The 22,030-nt window shown below is 34.3% G+C and overlaps 1 protein-coding gene across 3 annotated transcripts in view; it reads right to left on the reverse strand.

Moving 5' to 3' along the window:
• LOC140439553 (sodium-independent sulfate anion transporter) overlaps positions 1–22,030 on the reverse strand; it is a 210,724-nt gene that overhangs the window by 97,742 nt on the left and 90,952 nt on the right. The gene's annotated exons all lie outside the window — the stretch shown is intronic.

The following is a 22,030-nucleotide window of genomic DNA, read 5'->3' on the forward strand; positions in this document are numbered from 1 at the left end:
ATTTCAGTTCAGTATTTCCTTCTCTAGGTTATCAAGTTTACCTGTTGCTCTACGTTAATAATTGATTTCATTAAATGCAAATTATTATATTTTGCAAAAGAATACTACTGGTATAAACGATATCAGTGAAACACAACAATTAATATATTTATACAAAGCTACAAACACACTCTTCATGGCCGACGCAGCTGGTGTACTATACATATATTGATGCTGAATTATTAATACATTAATTTACTAAATATTATTTGCCTTAACGCTACAAATATATAGGAGTCCGGTTTTGTGTCCAGCAGTGTATTAGGCAAAAGGTCAGGCTATATCTCGAATATTACTGACATTGTGTAAATATTGCAAATAAAAAGTTTGAAATGTAATTGAAAATTTATTGGCGAGTTAGTAGAAGGAATTCAATGATTTTATCATCAAGGTAAAGCAAAAACTTATTTCTCATGTCAGTGGGTAAAAAATTAATAATGACTTGATTTTAAATGCGAAATAAGTTAAATTAACAGAAAATAAGTTTTTATATTATATCCCAAAGTGAAACATATCTGGAGGCCAGGAAGAAACTCAATATTTTTTCCATCTTTTAATGAGTACATATTAGGAAAATTATACATATACACATAATATATTATCATCATCATTTTCAGCGTATTCTACCGATCTACCGTCTAATATTTGCTTTTCTGTGCCATGTTGTACCGGCTTGTTTCCTTACGTCATAGTCCCATCTTAAGATTGGATGTCTTCTTGGTCTCTTGACGCCTTTTGGATACCACAGTGTAATTCTAGTTGACCATTTATTGTCAGTTTATCTTGTTAAATAACCCGCACACTGCCATTTTTAAGATTTAATTCCGTGAATTACATCAGTGACCTTGGTTCTCTGTCTGATCCATTCTATTCTTTTTCGATATTTCTTTTTTATACCTAGCATGCATCGTTCCATTGACCTTTGAGTGACTCTGAGTTTCGCTATTATATCTTTTTTTAGTGTCCAAGTTTCACATACGTATGTCATGATTGGTATTGATCGAATGCTTTTTTCTTCAGTGAGCACCAACAAGAACCACTACTACCTGACTTAAGAATGACAAGTGCGACCTTGCCGAAACGTCGTCATGGTTAATGTTAACCGTGGTAATAAGAACTTTTACTGCGTGACGCTTTCTCTCTTCTCTGTCGACAACCACAGGATTTGGCTGTTGAAACCGAGTGCGCTGGTTGGATACCTAGGTCGAAGACACAATGCACTCGGGCAGACCAAGGTAGCCTTCACCGACATGCAGACCCAGCTTGATCGAATTTAACGAGCGGGACTAAAACCAGCACAGAAACTGCTTGTCTTGAAGACTTACCTACTGCCGAGATATGTTGGCAAGTTCCAGAGCCCAACCGTCACTATGAAAACACTGAAGGGCGTTGACAGGTCCGTACGTATAGCCATTCGGAAGATTCTGTCCCTAAATCGAACGTATATCGATGCCTACATACACGCTCCCACTAAAGAGGGTGGTCTGGGCGTCATGACGTATTTTTAATATATTGTATTGCATGTATTTTTAATAACTTACATCAGTTTAAAACGAGTGGTGATATGCATAATTTAAATACTAGATATTGTAATAAACTTTATATACCATTTCCAAAAGGTAACATTCAATTTAAATCGCCCCGGGTATACGGGCTACAGGTGTTTAATCATTTGCCCACAGTTGTAAAGTCCACCAGTTCAATAAATGTATTTAAGATTAATCTTAAGGCAATTTTTATGTGAAAGTGTTTTATACAGTCGAAGAATTTTTTAGATCTTAGATATTAGCTGTATTTCATTTAGCTTTCAAATTCATTTCATGTCTTGTTTAGTCCAGTTTAGTGTTTAGTTTTTAGCAATGTATATTTATGACTAATTCTATACAAACTACGTTTGTCAGAAAGAAAATAAAGAAATTGATTTGATTTCATTTGATGACTATGGCCATGCACGTCCCGGCTATCATGAGAAGGAGACTTACAAAATTTATTAGCTCAGCAACTAAAGCTACCGAACTTACCCTCTCTCTGCCATATATGTCACGTCTCTGGGAGAAAATCCTTAAATAGACACACTTATCAGCAGACAGTTCCGCGTCGATCGCATGTGAGATAAGCCAGAAGCTTGAGGACGGCTATAGTGGAAACGGACTTCCTCAGGGCTCTTCACACTTCGAAAGCTCTGCCTGGATAAGCAATCCACCGCCCTACTGGTCGGGGAGAAATTATATCAAGGGGATTCAGCTGAGAGAAAATCTTCTGCCAACGAGAGGCATTCTTTAAATCTACCACATAAGCGTAGGTGCCGAAAGGGATGCGAACGTAATGAAAGACTAAGTCACGTTCTTCAAAAGTGCCTCGAAGCCCACTGGCACCGAATAAAAAGATATAGATCAGCTCGTTACGTATCTTCGGAATGGTACTTTAAAGATTCCTGAACTTATCGCGCAGCAGGGTGATCGGGTAATTGTCGCAGACGTTGCGATCAGCTGTACACTGAGCGTCGATTCCTTAAGACCATGCAAATCCGATATCCTGGGAAAACTATTTGCATGGCACCTCGCGAGCTCGCGGAACATGATGTCAGTCGAATTCTCGTATCCTGAGAATTTTTAACCTATCAAGGTTCGATGTCCGCAATTTTATTACTAAGGCTATTCAAGGTTGCATTCATATTTATAGTCATTTTATGAGGTCTTAGCAAAAGTGACTGATGGCATATTTACTTCGTGTGTATGCACCGCCTTCTTCCTATCACGAGATCTACGTTTTTCTAGTTAGGGAGATTATCAACTTGACTTAGAATTAGTAGAGGTTTATGAATATCGTATCGATGTTCTGTGAATGTCCCTTTTTCTACATTTTTAATATATATTTTTACTTTTTCTGCCGCAATTTGTGCGAGCCCGCGACATTTGGCGTACGAAGTTAGTAATAGCAGGGAGGGATGATGGATCTCATGCGATTTATAACTAGTGACATACCACACCATAAAGGGTCATACGCTACTGGTCTGTTACTTTCCGGACCGGAATGAAGAGGAACAGACTAGTACGATTAGACCGATTTTCGAATGACGGGGGTTTGGTTACATGATGAACGTAGCCACCCAACCGGCATTGTCCGGTCTACATATCAAAAGTGGTATGGCTCACCTTGATAAGCATTCATTGAGATAAAGCGGACGCGGCGAACGTGACGGACGAGTCGGATAAAACGATTCGTTTCCATATATCATAATATATAAAAAAATATATATGCGTTTACTAATAGGACCGAGCAGACGCATCGTGTTGACGAAAAAGCGTGTTTCGGATTCTAGAGTAAGCAGTTCACAACACATCGCTAACAAACCAGGGTATATCTGGCCCGGTGAAAAAAACTTTGATCATAAATTAGGTTGGAGGCTCAGGCAATGCCCTGGTCCATTATCATTTAGAAAATCTTAGATAACCAGAAGAATGTCTCAGAAATTCGGACAATTTGAATGGAAAACGGAAATATGCTAAGAAAAAGAATATGATCTTAGGTACATGAAACGTTCAGGAAAGAAGTGGAAAAATGCTACGACTTCCCTGAACTTATGTAGTTATGTATAACGTATTTCACCAACTCACTATTTTTAATTTTATATCCAACATTTTTAAACAAGGACTGCAAATGCAGTTTAGCGATAAGACATGAATGTCTATAAACGAGTCATTATTTTTATCATTTGGTAATTGTTTTATGTCAAGTTCAATATCACGATAGCTGTAAGGAAATACGATGCTTTTTTTATAAACTATGTTGATATCCAACTCGCAACGTATACAGAGTTATAACATTACGATTGCTAATAGCTAACTAATCTAAACCTAAAAGAACCTCATGATTGATCCTGTTATATCCATGTTGTCATATACACTGCCCTACTAATAAAATTAAAAAATATTAGAAAATCTTCCAATTCCACTAAATTTTAGTATTGTATATTCAACAATAAACCATAAAATAACAAAGTTCCAAAATATTTATTAATTAAACAACAAATAAATATTTACAATTTTTTTTTATTCCGCAGTAACACTCTGAATTCGTTTTATTTGATTCCCATTCCTCCCTTCCTGAAAAGAGGACGGTAAATGTCTTTTCTAAATTACATTTAGATTAAGCAGGTATATTAGATAACTATATTGTAGGCTCAATATTTATTGACGGTAATTTAAATGGTGAAACTTACGTAAACGTGTTGAACACCGAGTCACAAAAGCATTGCATGTGGAGTACCGCAAGGTTCAGTACTGGGTCCTCTACTTTTCCTTATCTTTATAAATGACATCACTAACTTAAAAATCGATGGAAAATATTTTCTTTTTGCTGATGATACCAGTATTACCTGGAGGAACTCTTCATGCAATTATAACTTCTGATCTACTTAAAATAAAAACACGGCCCGACTCTAATTTACTCTCTTTTAACGTGGATAAGACAGTAGCATTATCCTATAAAGGAGCTCTTCAACCCTTGCTTCTTAATAACCATATAATTAATAATAGCCAGATCAGTATCGTTGATTCTGTAAAATTTCTTGGTATTTTTATAGACAACAACCTTGAATGGTCCCTTCATTTTGATTTGTTAAGTAAGAAACTAGATTCAGCCTGCTGTGCAATAACATCTGTTTCGAAGGAAATCAATCTAGCATCTTCCAAAATAACATCTTTTTCTTTGTTCGAGGCTCATCTTCGATATGGCGTTCCTTTTTGGGGTTCTAGTACAACTGCCCAATCTGATGTTATTTTTAAATTACAAAAAAGAGCAATACGGTATCTTTTTGGCCTCAGTAGAATAACACATTGCAGAAGTTACTTAACATCACGGGATTTTAACTCTTCCCTCTTTATATATTCTAGAAACTGTTTGCTTAATTCGTAAACACCTACATGTTTTTTCAGCAAGACCTAATCATGATTACTCCACCAGAAATTCAAGCTTTGGTGTGTATTTACCGATCCCGTCCACTGAGTTAGTAAAGAATCGATATTATATTCGACAAAAAAATTATACAACCATCTCCCTTTGCAACTTAAATCTACAACTTCTTTCCTTAAGTTCCGTATATTGACAAAAGTCTATCTATCTGAAAGACCATATTATTCAGTGGCAGAGTTTCTTAACGAATAACTAAGAAATTACAGTACGTTTAGGTACAAGCAACAAAGTATTTATATATATATTTGGGTATCACATGCAGCAGCTTAAACTTATTCGTGAACTAGTTCGTAAGGTTTTATTATGCAATTTGCAATTTGTAAATTGTATAATTTTTAGTAACAATAAAGCATATTTCTATTCTATTCTATTCTACTCCTTTTTTCCCGATAGATTTATTTCTCTGAAACAGATACCCTGTCTGGTTCTGTAATAAAAATGTACTTCGTCACAGTCCTTGTAATACGCATATGCCCTGTCCCTTTATTGCAAAGTTTCGGTGATTGTCTTATTCTGTAGATTCCCGATCTTAGCTCTCCTTGATTGATGGTTTGATCACTATGGTGTACACCCAGTGAACTATGTCCGGTTTTAATCCCCATTTCTTTCCATAAATGCGTCTGACCCTCATAAGAGTTGTCACTGCACTGCTTTTTATTTTTTCTAATTGCCGGTTCCAGGTAAGTTTCGGGTCTAGTATAAACCTGAGACACTTTAACTATCCCTTTAGGTCAATTTCTTGTCGCTGCAGCTTTAGAGGACCTAATCCCTCTAATTTTCATCTCCAAATAAGTACATTGTCTTACTAGCTGTAAGGTCTCGTTCATACGATATCTGACTACTGTATTGTACTTTATTTGTTAGATGATTACCAAATCATCCGCATATTTAATTGTTTTATGACCATTTGTCTTGAAAGTCCCTATTAGTCCGTCCATTACCAGATTCCACAGCAGTGGGGACAGGACTCCTATCTATAGTCGGCCCGGACCAACACAGTTTCTGCAAGAATCATCATCATCATCAATGGTGCTACAGCCCGAGTTGAGCCTTGACCTTTCTCAGTCTATTTCGCCGGTCGTTTCTGTTCATCGTCAACCGTAACCAGTTTGCTGCGCTATACTTCCTCGCGTTCTCGTCCACACCATCCCTCCATCACAGTCTTGGTCTAACTCTACTCCCATTTCCTACTGTTACCGCTAATAGGGTTCGTCTGGGTGGGTAATTTTTATCTGCTCTTGATCTCTCCAAGGATTGTAGTATTTAAATTCGCAGCTAATTTTATTATAAGATTTTTAAAACTAAATGATTATTAAATAAACTAAACAACATCACATTATACACATGATTACTATAATATATGAAATGATAATGACGTGTAAATTTTATCGTTTTAGTATAATACTCTTTTGTAAGTTTTTATTTCTGAAATTTTTTGAAAAAGTATGATATACAGTAAAAGCATTATGAATTTTGAATTAAAAACACTTTTTTTTTCTGTCTTTTTTTTTTCATTGCAAAATATATACTTCTTATAAATTTTTCCATAGCTTGAGACTTTGTCTTTTTTTCAATTATATTTTTGGAAATAAATCTCAAAAACATATTTAAAAAAATGTGACAACAAAGAAAATGCTGTAGAACAATCTCAAGTCCTTGGCAAGCGTTTTCCCTTTAATAATCACTTTTCTCTGTATTTTTCGATATACGTGGTCTGCAATTAGTTATACTCCGTTCGAAAATTGGTAAGTATAGTTTTTATGACACAGTTTATTTTCATTTTATGTTTTACTGTATTCGAAGTTTCTCGGAATATTCATATTATTGTTATAAATTATTGTACAAAACTTAGACCAGAAGATATTTGAGATAAATCTGAGATAAAAAAAATGAGATATTATGCATTTACAAATCGAGTATAGTTTCAGCGTCTAGGTACCTATTTCCAATCGAGGTACATCTCCAATTCATTGCTATTATATGTATGTATTATTTCTTTGTTTATTTCTCTATTCTTGATACTTTGTATATTAGTAATAATTCCAGGACACGGCTTATAAGTCCGGAAAATATTGAATAATTTAAAAGGCACCGAATGTCAAAGCCTAGTTTTCTTTATATGAAAAAGCAAACAGTTATTATATACTTTCCTCTTATGTTAAAAGGAATAATTGGTTGAAATCAGATATAAAGAGTTGACTTATTGGTCACAAATTTCTTTGTCAATGTTACCTACTGACCGGTACCTCCAACCGGACCTGGATATGGAAGCTGTGAGCCAAGTAATAAAGACGTTATAGCAATAAACACAAATAATAAAGACGTAAGAAATTACGAAAGAAATGTCTCTTTTCTTAAGACAAATAGAATGACAGTTTTTGGATAAAAAATTTAGTTAAAATATCCGTATTCTGTGTTTTTAAAAATATTTATTTATTATTATAAGATACTACCGATAATATAATGTATAGATTATCCATTATTATGAACTTGAACTCTGTAAGTTTATCATACTTTATCGTATCGCAAGCCCGTCAACATATCTGATATATAGTGTGAAACAATTAAATAAATATAGCATCTATAAGCTTTTATAATCTTCGGTATTATAAGTTATTCGGTGTACGCTGCTGCATGCGAGGCGCGATCGAAAAACGGCCAATATCTTGGTAGTATTGGGAAATTGACCTTGAAGACGGACGAACCAATAAAACAGCCAATGAGAGAAGGATACGAAGACGATAATAGGTAATAAAGATGTTCATTATCCCACAGGAAAATCACAATTACATCAGCACTTCAATTACAAATCGTTACTAACATGGAAATTGGACGCCAAGATTGGAAAACCTCGTGAATGAAAACCGTCACAAAAAGAATTTAAAATATTTGAAGAAAAAAGAAAGCTTAAGCGGAGTTTGCATCTGGTACTTTGTTTATTTACTTAAAAAGTTGAAAAGGATACTTCATGTATACTGTAACAGTTTTTCTACAAATTACTTCCAGAAAAGTCGTTTGCGTAAATAAATAGGTCATTTTTTAACACACACGCTTCCATTAAGTTCTTCAAGTTATAAACAAATTAATAAAAATAATTATCTACAATAAATAGTCACTGAAAATCACTTTTTAAACATAAGTTCTATCAAAACTGACATGTACTTCTAACTAACTCTAAAATGTCATTGGAGCTAGATGGATTGATAGATTTACAGAGGTGTCCTTTTGGCCTATTCCACTGCGACCTTTTCAGATCTATTGTGGTCCTCTAGTCCTAGTTAGCATTCTCTAGCCTGGCCCTTTGTAAAAAGTCTAATAGCTTCGAGACTACCTTCCATGTAGCTATTTGCCAGTTGATCTCCTTCTCCTAACGCAAAGAACCGCACATTTGCCAGAATGTCACACTGACATAGAATGAGCTCTGCTGTTTCTTCTTCGAGGTGACAGAATCTGCAGAGGTCATTATCTGATAATTCCATCAGCTTCAAGTGCCTGTTAGAAATCCTACTATGGTTTTGACTGGTTTCCTGTCTTTGCTTATTAGGTCTGCCGTGAATTTTGGCGAATGTTCTGTAATGAACTGTTTCGCCTGTCTTTGTCCTGATGAATTCCTCCACCATTCCAGAGATTTGTGAGCTACCCACTTCCTTGTAGCCGTTCTTGTTACTGTCTTTGCAACGCCGCAGAAGGGTCGCCGACCAATGAATGGCATTGATGAGCCTTGTTTGGCCATTTCATCTGCTTTTTTATTGCCCTTGTGACGCTCGTGCCCGGTACCCAGGCTACTGTAACCTTATTACGGTCTCCTAGGTTATTTAGCCTACTATGCCGGCTCCCACGCCCTCCGATGTTTTTGGGCCATTCGTGTACCAGGTAGCAGCAGCTGGTATGGGCTTCATTTCAGTCTTCCCTGCCTGGTACCTTAATTGTGAACTTGTTGTTAAAGCTATATCTCGTAACTGTTGCATCGTTAGGTTGCCCCATCACAATATCGGCTTTTAGCTCCTCGATTAGCTTTGTGGTGTCAGCACCATGCATCTGGCTTATATGTCGCAGACTATGGATTATTCTGTGCATCACTGATCTAACTTCTTCCTGTATAAAGATATGAAGTGGTGGTCATTAAAGCTAACCCTATATACTTTTTTCTGCAGCCGTTCCTAAAACTAAACTTTCGGTATGATTTATTAAATCGAAAGTTCCACTTTACACAAATCGTATAGAAAGCATCTATGTTCGGATCGATTTTTTTCACTTTTAAAACGATTTTTTTACTTTTGGAACTATTTTGAGTATCTACGTAGGCGGCCTTAATAATACTTAATATCAACTTGTATTTTTATTACGACAGAGCTTGTCATATAAGATTAGAAAGTGTTTTCGCTTTTTCATTTCAAAAAATTAGCATAATTCTCATTGATGGTATCAACAGCATCTTGCAAGCATACTAGTTACAACTCCCACATTCTTCTTATATGTCTTATAGGGTTATAGGCAATAAAATAGATAGTAATTATCATTAAAATCTTTTATCTAACTGTTACATTTTTAAAAGAACTTTGAATAGTGACGTTGCGACATTGTCTAATATTTAACGGAGAATAAAATACAATCAAAATACCCAAGTTTAAGTTTTTATACATATATGCGGCTCTGAACGCTGTTAATTTTCTAAGAATTGGCAACGTTGCACGACTTCTAGAAGCAGAGGTATTTGAGTCATGGTACAAAGAATAACAGGTATGATATTGCGCAGGCCACTCCCCTACTGTCGACGTAGTAATGAGAGTTGCCGTCATTGTAATACATCTGTTTATAATGGGAATTTTATCAATGTTTTATCTTTTGACATCTTTAATAAGCTTGTAGAAGATTTTATAGTTTTTTTGTGAGAGTTAAGTTGATTTGTAGGCATTTTAGTAAAAAAGAATTATTATTAAGAATATTTTCAACTCTCTATGCGTGTTTTTTGAGTGATAGTGGCTTTGTAGGTATACCTACTTTATATGGACAACGTTTTGGTCTTTTAGAAATTGTAAATAAGGTATGTTTAATTATTATTGAGTCAGTATTTATTACTTAACCATACTTATACCCATCTTGTATTTTTTAGCGGGGTTTTGCTAGGAATAGTTTATAACCTAAACATAAAATGCGTTGTGCAGTAGCTAGTTGTTTAAGTGATAATCAGACAAAAGGTGCCGATAAATCTGATAGGTTTTATAGTTTTCCCAAGGACTCGGTAGTGGAAAAACTGTGGGTTATTGCTTGTTGCCGTAAAGACAAATTTAATACTAAAACTTCAAGGATTTGTTCCAAACACTTCAGGCCGGAAGACTTTAACAGAAATTTGCAGCATGAATTGCTGCAATATGAATCAAAGGACCCAAACTGAAGGGTGATGCGATTCCTTCTCTTCATCTACCACAATCAAAAAGCTTATCCATAAATCAACTTAAAAGGAAGGAAAGGTCTTCCAAAAGGGAGTCAAAGAGGATTGTGGAACAGATATTACACAATCTAGGTAAACCGAGTAAAGTATCCGAAGACGGTCTAAGGAAACCTCCAGAAGAATTGGTGGCAAAAATTCATTGAACTTAATATTATTTTTAATAATTTCAATGGATCTGAACATCAATTAAAATCAGGCAAAAATGTGACTATAAAATCAAACATCTTTTCTTCCGGTCTCGAATGTATTTCAGAATTAAGAAATTAAACCTAAAACTTAAAGGAGGTATAAGAAATAAAAGAAAATTAATAAAAATTGTAACTTAAAACCTTGTGTTTGATTTGTTTTCCGATTTTAGTGCAGATAATTAATGATCAATTATTTTCTTCTGTTTACGTTTAGACGAAGACTTTTTCCTCCTCGACACTGGCGCCAAATAAGACAATAAAATCAAAAGCGAGCTCGTAAAATTTACGAAGATTACCGTTCTAGGATTAAAAAGCGAAAAACACAAAAAAACTCACAAATTTATTTTACAGATTTATTTTTTTTTTTCACTATATTATTATTTTTTTAAATCAAAATAATAAAACACCTATATTTCAATAAATCCGGAATAGTTCAATAGAAACTATTAATCCATTAAAATGACTTTTTATTGCCAATTAATAATTAATTGTGTTCTGATTGCTAACGTTCTTACGGGGAATATTTAAAATCACTCTCATTGTGACGTAATGCGCGAACTCGTCCCAATTTCTCTCTCGGGAGTATCATACCTGTTATTCTTTGTATACTTCATTCACAATTATAAGAACTGACTTATGCAGAATTTAAAAGTATCCCGCTGATAAAGTCGAAGCCATAAAGGGATTTGCCTCTTCAGGTTGTCGACGACAACCCATTTTGTATTTGAACGGTCCGCCACTGCAGCCCAGCCAGCCAGCTAGTCGGTACAGACGACAGATGACAGATTTCATTCCATCACCAGCCGTTGAGAAGCATAGAACTATTTGTTATTGTTTTCATATTTTTGTGCAAATTCATAAATAAATGCAGTATTTTAGACTATTAATTAATTTCAATGAATACAGTCCACTACAACAATAAACATTGGTCCATTCGACCCGATATTTGTGATAAAATCAGTGCTAAAAGTGATTCACAGTTAACGGTCAAGTGAAAGAACACGTGGGATTGCCGAACAATATACAGCCAAAAATACCGGTGAGTTCCCATCTGATTCCTATGCCTATTTATACTGTTTTTGTTTGTGTAAGTTGCATAAAACTATTTACAATCTATATATCTATTTAAATTCAATTCGAATCTATTTGATTAATAAATAATGTCGGACGAACACTTAAAAAGATTAATTAGAAAACGTGCTGGTCATAAAGCTTCATTTACAATTTTCTCCAAATTTCTAGAGTCTATTAAATGCAAATTAGAATTACATGATGTTGAAAAAATCGAACTAAGCGACAGAATAAATAAACTAGAAAATACATTTTTAGAAATTAAAATTATCCAATCAGAAATAGAAGAATTGGCAGACGATCCCGAACCACACTTTGTGATAAGGGAAGAACTTGAAAACAATTTTTATTCACTATCGGCTAATGCCAAAGCATTGTTAAATAAATTCATTTCGGATATTGATGATAAAAAGTCGGTGACAAGCGAGCATACAAACAATAACACTTCTATTTCTGACGGGGCTTATCGTTTACAAGGTGTAAAACTGCCAACAATACAAATTCCAAAGTTCGACGGCACATACGAATTTTGGCTAGAATTTCGAGACACTTTTGAGTCACTCATTCATACAAATGATAGTATTACAAATATTCAGAAGTATCATTATCTTCGGGCATCATTACAAGGAAATGCCGCCGCAGTCATAAAACCTATCGAATTTTCCGCAAACGGGTACAATTTGGCATGGGACTCTGTATGTGATCGATACAATAATAAAAAACTCTTAATACACAATCATATTAAAGCTTTATTTTCATTGGAATCTATTCACAAAGAATCTTTTGTAAAATTTCGTAAATTAGTAGATGATTTTTCAAAACATTTAAAGTCACTTCAACAATTAAATCAGCCGTGTGAACAATGGGATGCCTTACTTATATTCATTATAACATCAAAACTAGACGAAACTACTATTAGGGAATGGGAAAAGCATATTGCTACTCAAACGGAACTACCAACTTTATCCGATCTAAAAGGATTTTTAAAATCAAGAGCAGATTTTCTAGAGGCAATTGAAATGAACATTGAAACAAAAAATAAAAGTAAGGAGAACAGGACGACTAGGGAATTCTTAGCAACAAAAACAAACTATACATGCGTCTCTTGTCAAGGCGACCATAGCATTTACACTTGCGAAACATTTTTAAATTATCCAATAAACGAAAGGTGGAATTTTATTAGATCAAAATCATTGTGTACAAACTGCTTGCGATCGGGTCACTCCAATAAACAGTGCAAACTCGGGCCATGTCGCAAGTGCAAAGCACGTCACAACTCACTTTTACACAATAATACAAATGATAGGAGCATCATTATAAGCCAAAATAATTCGGGCACGTTCAATAGAAATTCGAATATATCCAATAGCAGTATTAATACAAATCCATCACAAAGTACAAGTGAGCCAATAAATCCAGTAACAAGTAACAATACATTTTGTGGTAACAGCATGCTTTCTTGTTCTGATACAGGCTATGTTTTTCTCTCAACAGCAATCTTAAGTGTTAAAGATATGAATGGTAAAATGCAAAGGGCTCGTGCACTATTGGATTTCGGGTCTCAATCTTCATTTATCACAACAAACATGTGTAACAAACTAGGAATCAAACCACAAGATGTCAGCTTAAATCTTTTGGGCATAGGCAACAAACTATCAACTATTACAGGTCAATGTCAGTTAGAGATTTGCACATCTAATAATAAATTTGTAAAAATAATCAACTGTTTTGTATTGCCAAAAATAACAAATATTCTTCCTCATACAAACATTGATGTAAGCGCTATAAACATTCCTAATACAATTCGGTTAGCAGATCCTAATTTTGGCAATGCTGGATCTATTCTTATCGGCGCAGATATTTTTTGGCATTTGATTTGTAAAGGTCGCATATCTTTAGATCAAGGTCCTATTTTAACAGAAACAATATTTGGGTGGATAATTTCTGGCCCGCTGGGATCGGTTCCCCACAATACAATATCTTGCAATCTTAGCACAAATCTGGAACTAACTAAACTTCTTCAGCAATTTTGGGAAGTAGAGGAATTGCCAAATATTCCTCATCTATCTGAAGAAGAGCAATTGTGCGAGGACAATTTTCAAAAAACTACTACACGTGATCTAAATGGTAGATTCATAGTTATGATGCCATTAAAACAATATCCGCATGTGTTGGGTGATTCAAGGATACAAGCTGAAAGAAGATTTCATCATCTAGAAAAAAGATTAGCACAAAACAATCCTCTTCGCGAACAATATATACAATTCATGCGCGAATATCAGGAGCTAAACCACATGTCGTTAGCAGATATCTCTGAAAACTCTACTGTCGACTACTACATGCCACATCATGGTGTCCTAAAGGAGGACAGTCTTACAACAAAACTTCGTGTCGTGTTTGACGCATCTTCACCAACAAGCAACGGGTTATCATTAAACAATATTCAATGCGTCGGACCCAGTATACAACAAGATCTATTCTCAATTCTCATCCGATTCAGAAAACACAAATTCATCATAAGCTCAGACGTAACCAAAATGTACAGGCAGGTGTTAATTCATCCCAGCCAACGCAGTCTTCAAAAAATAGTCTGGAGGGAAAGTCCTTCAGATCCATTACAACATTTTGCTTTAAATACGGTTACTTATGGCCAAGCATCAGCTAGTTTTCTTGCTATCCGATGCCTTTTCGAGTTAGCTAACGAATGCCAATTGTCGCAACCAGAAATCGCGAAGATATTACGTCAGAATTTCTACGTAGATGACTTGTTAACCGGTGCGGATACTATTACTGAAGCTTCGAACATTTGCCGTGAAGTCTCACGTATTTTACTTACAGGTTGCTTTCCACTCAGAAAATGGATTTCAAATGACCCAAGAGTTTTAGAAAGGGTAAATAATCAAGATGATTCCTTTGGAATTCTAATCCTCTCTAAAGATGGAGTCACAAAAACTTTAGGACTTATTTGGTCATCCCAACGTGATTCACTATTATCCAATGTACAATATAACAATTACAAGGAAACTTGTACCAAAAGAGATGTTCTTTCTTTAATTGCAAGAATATACGATCCACTAGGCTTAGTAGGTCCTTGTATCATACTTGCGAAGATTCTAATGCAAAGGCTATGGACTGAAAAACTGAATTGGGATGAAAAATTAAGCGGTTCATCACTAAATACTTGGAATAGATTGAAAAATGATCTTGCCAATCTGAAACAATTAAGTATACCAGGTCATGCAGTGTGCAATAATGCTAAAGATATAGAAATACACGGTTTTTCGGACGCATCACAACAAGCCTACGGTGCTTGTATCTATTTAAGAAGTACTGATGACAAGGGAAATATCTCGGTTAAAATTCTATGTGCTAAATCAAAGGTTGCCCCTATCAAAACTCTAAGCATTCCACGCCTAGAGCTTTGCGCAGCTGTATTACTTTCACGTCTTTTAACTAAGGTAATTGAATCCATTAATATAGACCTCAATAAATGTTATTTATGGTCAGATTCCACAATAACCCTTGCTTGGATCAATACTTCTCCTAACAATCTTCAAACCTTCGTAGCTAACAGAGTCTCCGAAATTCAGGTCTTAACAAAGTCCTATACATGGAAGTATGTACCCACACAAGATAATCCTGCAGACCATCTATCAAGGGGATTATCTCCTTCTCAAATACTAAATTCTTCACTATGGTGGGACGGTCCGTCATGGTTGTCTTTAAGGGAAGAATTTTGGCCCCTTTTAAATCCAAAGGTAGACATTCTACCCGAAATAAAATCTCAAACTATTCTCAATTTTGTTTCCTATTCTCAGCAAGAACAATGGTTTCCATTCAAGGCCTTTTCACAATATTCGCGTTTACTGCGCGCATTTGCATACATCCTTAGATTTAAAAATAATTTATTAACACCCAAAATTCTTAGAGAGTGTGGCTCTCTAACATTAACCAATATTAATGACGCTCGTCGTTATTTATTGAAGATCATACAACTACACTCTTTTCGCGAAGAGTATGATCAGCTGTCAAAACAAAAAAGCGTTAGTTCCAACAGCAAGCTCTTCTCTTTAAACCCATTTATTGACCAGGATGGTTTAATACGTGTTGGTGGTCGCTTGGCTAACTCGGATTTTCTATATGACAAAAAACATCCCATTGTCTTGTATTCAAAACATCATTTCACGATATTATTTTTCCGTCATGAACACCTGCGTCTATATCATGCAGGCCCTCAGCTGCTTCTATCTACTATTCGGGAGATATATTGGCCTATATCAGGCAGAAACCTATCTAGGTTGACTGTTAAACAATGTACTACTTGTTTACGATTTAATCCTAAACCTATACAACCAATCATGGGTGATTTACCACGTGACCGATTACTGTACACATTTCCCTTTGCCATCACTGGTATTGACTACGCCGGTCCGTTTTTGTATAAAAATAAGGGCAGAGGTGCCAAATTAAATAAATGCTATATTTCATTATTCATATGTTTTGCTACAAAGGCGATTCATCTTGAGCTCGTAACCGATTTGAGCACTCAAACATTCATGCTTGCCTTGCGCCGCTTTATCGCTCGTAGAGGAAAGCCAGCCAAATTGTACTCAGATAATGGTAGAAACTTCGTAGGTGCCATGTCTGAACTTAAAAGATTTTTAAAAATTAACAATGCACACATACAAGATTCATGTACACATGAGGGTATTGAATGGCATTTAATTCCGCCATATTCTCCACATTTCGGGGGACTCTGGGAATCCGGAGTAAAATCTTGTAAATTTCACTTAAAACGTTCACTTAAAAATACAAATCTTACATTTGAGGAGTTTGCAACAATACTATCACAAATAGAAGCAGTACTCAACTCCAGACCTTTGTGTCCTATTAGTCCTGATCCTAATGATTTAACACCACTCTGTCCCGCTCATTTCCTCATCGGTAGAATGCCAACGCTAGCTCCAGAACCAGATCTACTCCAAGAGATTCCACAACGACTCAATAGATTTCAACGCATCCAACAAATTTTCCAAAGTTTCTGGAAGAGATGGTCTTCCGAATACGTCGTCGAGCTACAGAGACGTTCTAAGTGGCAAATATCCAAGGGAGAATTAGTAGAAGGAACTTTAGTCCTTATCAAAGATGACTGTCTGCCACCAGCAAAGTGGAAACTAGGCAGAATAACTCACATACATGACGGATCGCAGAATACCGCTAGAGTTGCAAAAATAAAGACTCAAGAAGGTATCATCACGAGGTCATTCTCCAAAATATGTCCTCTCCTTCCATTAAATTGAAAGATTCAGGATCTTTCAAGGCCGGGAGTATGTCGACGACAACCCATTTTGTATTTGAACGGTCCGCCACTGCAGCCCAGCCAGCCAGCTAGTCGGTACAGACGACATATGACAGATTTCATTAATTTTTGTTTTGTTAAAAAAATTGCAAGTGAAATAATAAAATGGTGAAGTGAAAATTAAAATGAATTAATGTAAATATATACATATAGCTGAATATGATTATATTTTATACTTCATGTAAGGAAAGAAGTGTTTTAATTGTTAGTAAGGTATAAAGTATGTCTGAAAAAATTGGCAACAAATGGGAAATTTCTTTATTATTAATTTCATGAAAAAACTATTCTTCATAAACATTTCTGCATTTCATAGAAATCAATAATCAATAATCAAATTTATAAAAGTTTAAGTGGTATACACCGAAAATCAAAAATATTGATTTATGCTTAAAAGTGAAGTGCTTTTAAATTTAGGTGCAGCATAAAATGTTATTTTAATTTGGTTGTAGGTATTTTTAAATTTAGATTCATGGCCTTTTAATGATGTATCAGTAGGTGCATTAATTTTTAATTTTATTTCTAATTTACCTTATTCAATATACAAAATCAACAAATGTAAAAGTATTTTTTTATTTACTTTTTACTTTAAATGTATTATTTAATTATTAGAAGGCCATGAATCTAAACTTGGACATAATTTTTAATAGCTACAAACATTTTAAAATTACATTTTCTTGCATATCTAAATTTAAAATCACTTTCCTCTTCAGTATTAATTAATAATTTCGATTTTTCCTATCTACCACTTAATATTTTATAAGATTATCTGTTAATGATTTCTATGTGATGCATAACCTTTAATGAAGAATAATTTTTTTTCGTAAAATTATTAATAAAGAATATTTCCCATTTTTTGCCAACTTTTTCAGACATGAAACGGAAAACTTAAACATAAGTCAACATGAATAAATATGAACCTTTTAAAACGAGTAAATCGGTACTCACCGAAGGGACCTCAGACGTTCAGATACATTTAGCGTCTCTTTGTAAAGACAATGAAGTCGACTTTACTAGAGTAACAAGACATTTGCTTAACACAGACAATACACAGTACTCCCCTGAGTTAGTAATAAGTTATAGTCTAAAAAAATCACTATAAAATTGACTGGCCAGTGTGAAAACTAGTGCCAATAAAACACAAAACACACACAAAACATTTTCTTCGTTGAGACTTAAAATAATGATTAATAACAATAATTATGGGAAATTTGTATTTTGATAAATAGAGTTTTTTGACATTATGCTTGAATGATAATATTTGATCTGATTATATATAACTATATACAGTCGTGCTATGCTTGGCTATTATGCCGGTCCTGGCAGCTTTGGTAGCTGTGATAATTATACAACAATAGAGTATTTACAAGGGATTATTCAGTTTTACAGCTGTTATTAAAATAACTTTTATAATGAGACACTAAATTTCTGGATACAGTATACCATGTATTTGAGTAGCTTTAACTTCGGTAAATGGGTAATACGGTAATCAGTCTACCACGTACATTCACGGTGTAATGTACATCAGTGTTACCGTAAATTTTGTATGTTGGTATTATTATTTTCTTTTGTCATTCACAGACAATTTCAATAAAAAAATGGCTAGAAAATTTGAAGATAAAAGGCCCTCGACCCAATTAGAATTGAAGTTGGAGGCCGAAAAAATATTGATGGGTGAATTGTATGATGAGACAATCAAATGACAAAACTAATAATTCAGAAAGTAAAGGTAGAGTGCCAAATTGTTTCAGCCCGTCTGAATCGGAGTACGAGTCAGAATTTTAAGCATAGCACTCCTAAAACGAATAAAAGAAAGTCTAATAACCACTATACTTCTGTTTCTATGCCTAGTACTTCATGTAGAGTTCAAGATGAGATTTCTTCTTTGGAAATCGACACTCAACAAAATCATTCATTTAATCAAATTTTTTGATTTGATTTTTTTTATCTAGGTTTTTTTATCTTACCTACATAATCTTAGGTTCGATAATAAATCCACAAGAACTTAACAAAGAAATTTAGTTAGGTTTGTAATTTTTATTGTAAAGGATCCTATCGGGTAGATAGCTATATAACTGTTGAGCAGTTATTAGCTTGTAGGGGCCGGTGTCCTTTCAGGATATCCGAACAAGTACGGAATTAAAATTGTGATGACTTGCGACGTGGGTACCATATACATGTTGAACCGAGACGCTTATCTCGGCAAATATACGCACACAAATGGGGAATCTCTAGGAGAATACTATGTTAAAAAGTTGACTGAAACTATTTACGGAAGTTACCGAAACGTCACAATGGACAATTAGTTTGTTCAACTACTAAAAAACCCGAAATAATATTACACTATAGCCAAACAAAGGGTGATGTGGATACTTTGGACCAAATGTGTGGCCATTCGAGTTGCTCTCGAAAAACTCAAAGATGGCTGCTTTGTATATTCTATGGTATGATCAACGTAGCATGTATAAACTCTTGGATTATAATATAATCATACTTTATTAAAAAATAATCAGGAGCCAATAACAAGAAAGGCTTTTATGTTAAATCTCCATCAACAACTATCAAGATTATGAGATTAGCGATTTAATTAAAATTCCTTTGGAAGTTACTGACGTCAATCAACCTTCTAACAAACGTACTACATGCTACATATGTCCCTCTAAAAAAAGAAGAATGACGTCACTTTATTGCAATCACTGCAAACGAGCATTTTGTGCAGAACACCGTCCTCGTTATGGACTACCTAAGTCTGATATTACAATGGGCGGGAGTTTTAAAAGCCTTTCCAAACATTTCTAATTTGTGTGTATTTCTCCCACAAGAAGTTGGAAATATTTGTTGTTCGTGAATTTGTGAGGTAAGAATATTTACTATGAATGTTCATATTTTAAGGTTATGTTATTGTTTGATTAAAACTTTAATTATTTCTTTACTGTATTTCAAGGTATTTTGTTGTTGTTGTTATCAGGGTTATTTCAGTCCATTGCATTACCTGTGATGTAGATAAATAAATTTTGATTTTTTGCATATTTTAGGCATAAAAATGTTCCTTCGTTCATTTAAACAATTAACTAAAATGTCATTTTAAGTTTTGTTTTACTTTTTTGCAATTGAAAAATAAATCTTAAATATTACGAATGGTTAGTGTATACGGGAGTGTAAATTACGGTTAGTGTTCTAGGGTTAAGCTGATTATCTCTAATTTTAAGATATCTTGGTTAAGCTTATCTCTGTACTGTAAAATAGAATAAAAGCGTGGACGTTGACGATATAATAAATTAACAAACAATTATCGAGAAAAGTCAACTACAGTCAACAGTCAAGATAGTTATTAAAAACTATTAAATTAAGTAAAACATCTCATTGGAGAGACATCGAAATATCCTGTAACTGATTATCAAAGAATAAACAAAATCTATTTATTGTGCATTTTTATAAAAAATTCCGAGATAAACAACTGTAAATTTTATCAGAAAAAATATTTATCCGCTGGTCTATTGTTGACAAAGCACTTTTCTTAAGTGGTCCATTTTAACAATTACTCAACAAAAACTCGAAGATTATAGATAACGTGAGAAGTACCCTATAATTGGATTTTGTTAATCGGAATACGATCTGGGAAACTTATTTTCAAATATTTAATTCGACTCTTGAAAACTGGAAGCTTTTGAGATGTGGCTTTTTAGGAGAATTTTAAAGATACCATGGACCGATCATATTACGAACGAAATGGTGTTGCACAGAATGGGAAGAGACAGAGAACTTTTGACCCCCATTAAAAGGCGAAAGACAGCATATCTGGGGCACATACTTAGAAATGATAAGTACGAGTTTTTGCAGCTGATTATGAAGGGTAAAATCGAAGGAAAAAGGGATCCTGGTAGACGACAAATATCCTGGCTGAAAAACATTAGCGACTGGACCGGGTTAAACACACAGACGCTCTTAAGAAAAGCAGAAGATACAGACGAATTTGCAATGGTTATAGCCAACGTTCATTAGTGGAGACGGCATTAGAAGAAGAAGAATTGTACTCCACGAAATTTTAATAAATCTTGCAATGAAAAGTTAGAAGCTTTTAGAAAAACTTAGTAAAAAGCTAGAAAAAAGTATTAATGAAACGAGACGTAGCATTCACTGCTTTTCAACTTGTACGCTGAATATTTTTAATTCGAGAATAATTCGAGAGCCACCTTCTAGGAATATAAAGAAATTTAGTGCAAAACCAAATTTATGATTTCAAAGTAGAGCATTCGGTACAAAAACTAGCGGTAGACGGCAATAATCTAAAGTGATATATGGTTGAATGCTCGAATAAATGAACTTTAATCAAATAAAAGAGCACAGTTTTTTATTAAATCTTGCCCAAATACTTTCGCTCCTAGAGCATCTTCAGGAAAATTTCGTCAAAATTAAGCTATCCAACAATTTGGTAAATGTCATAAACATTAAATAATACATTTACACAACACGAGACAAAGGACAAACAGTTTCAATTTTTTTTTTATAAATTTGAAGAAGCTACGTAAGTAGTGGGTAACAGCAGGAGGGAGAACTCAAAATTTAAAATAATTCCGACCGAAAACTGACGAATTTTTGAGATCGATAACGCCAGTCATGTTGAAAAAATGGGAGGACATCTTATAATCGTTTAGGAATTTGTGATGTTGCATGAGGTAACATGCTTATTCCATTAATAAGCTGATTATTTAAAGTAACCACATGAGTAAGTCAGAAATTATCTTTATTAATTATTACAAATTCTTAATACCTTTTGTTCTAGTCAGAACGGTGATTTAAAAGTGAAATAACTAAAAGACATAATATTTGGCAAATTAAAACAATATAATATTTTATGTTACTTGTCTTATTGCTAGTAGAAAATATACACGTGTATTACTAGGAGCATTAACACTAAATACAAATACTAAATTTCTGTTTCAATTCTGT

This window comes from Diabrotica undecimpunctata, chromosome 4, assembly GCF_040954645.1.
Source record: "Diabrotica undecimpunctata isolate CICGRU chromosome 4, icDiaUnde3, whole genome shotgun sequence".
Lineage (NCBI taxonomy): Eukaryota > Metazoa > Arthropoda > Insecta > Coleoptera > Chrysomelidae > Diabrotica > Diabrotica undecimpunctata.